The sequence below is a fragment of the Orbicella faveolata genome, unplaced genomic scaffold (genome assembly GCF_042242905.1).
Source record: "Orbicella faveolata isolate gen_17 unplaced genomic scaffold, um_ofav_v1 contig_35, whole genome shotgun sequence".
Taxonomy (NCBI): domain Eukaryota; kingdom Metazoa; phylum Cnidaria; class Anthozoa; order Scleractinia; family Merulinidae; genus Orbicella; species Orbicella faveolata.
This window is the reverse complement of record NW_028301564.1, coordinates 11,072,501-11,073,261: the sequence shown is the minus strand read 5'-3', so window position 1 is coordinate 11,073,261 and position 761 is coordinate 11,072,501.

Below are 761 nucleotides of genomic sequence, written 5' to 3'. Positions count from 1 at the left end.
CAACAGAGAAAAGATTGTCCTCTTATACTGGCTTGGTGTTCTAACAAGTTTCGACTGCCCATGCAAACAACCCGGGAGAATGAGATTTCAATTCTGACTTAAGAAACTGTTACAGTCAACAACGAGGGTTAAACGAACACAAAGAACTCAAATTGAAAGAAAATTCCAAAGACTTGAGTTATGAACTGAAATTAGACAATGGAACCTGATAAAGCAGAAAACATTGAAGAACAACATGCTTATGAAAGCCCTAAAGAAAATAGCAACTTGGAAACAGAAATTCGAAGAACGATCGGAACGTCACAACAGAAACCACACTGAAAAGGGTTTACAATTCGACTTAGAAATCGGTACAAAGGGAAAGAGCAGTAAAAGACGTCCGATCCCACATAGACGCCATCTATGAATGCTTAAGAGAGCCATCGGATCTGGTTAAACTTAACGCCTGCAAAGACGGCTTAGAAGCTGAATTGAACAGCTGCAAAGCCGTACATGAAAACGTGACTGATCTGCTAATACTGCAGTTTTAGAATGTTTAGTGGACGTCAAAGTGAGAATAAAGGACCAAGAAATAGAAAGAGTTGAACTCTTCTTGCTAAGATCACCATGCTCCAGGAAATCCTCATCGTCCATTCGATCGTCCTCAACGTCCTCCTCGAAGCACGCAGCAATCTAAACCGCAAAACTTAACGCGAAATTAGATACGCTAAAAAGGCGTCAAGACATCGACAGGCGGCGACACAAATTAAAACTCTCAGAGA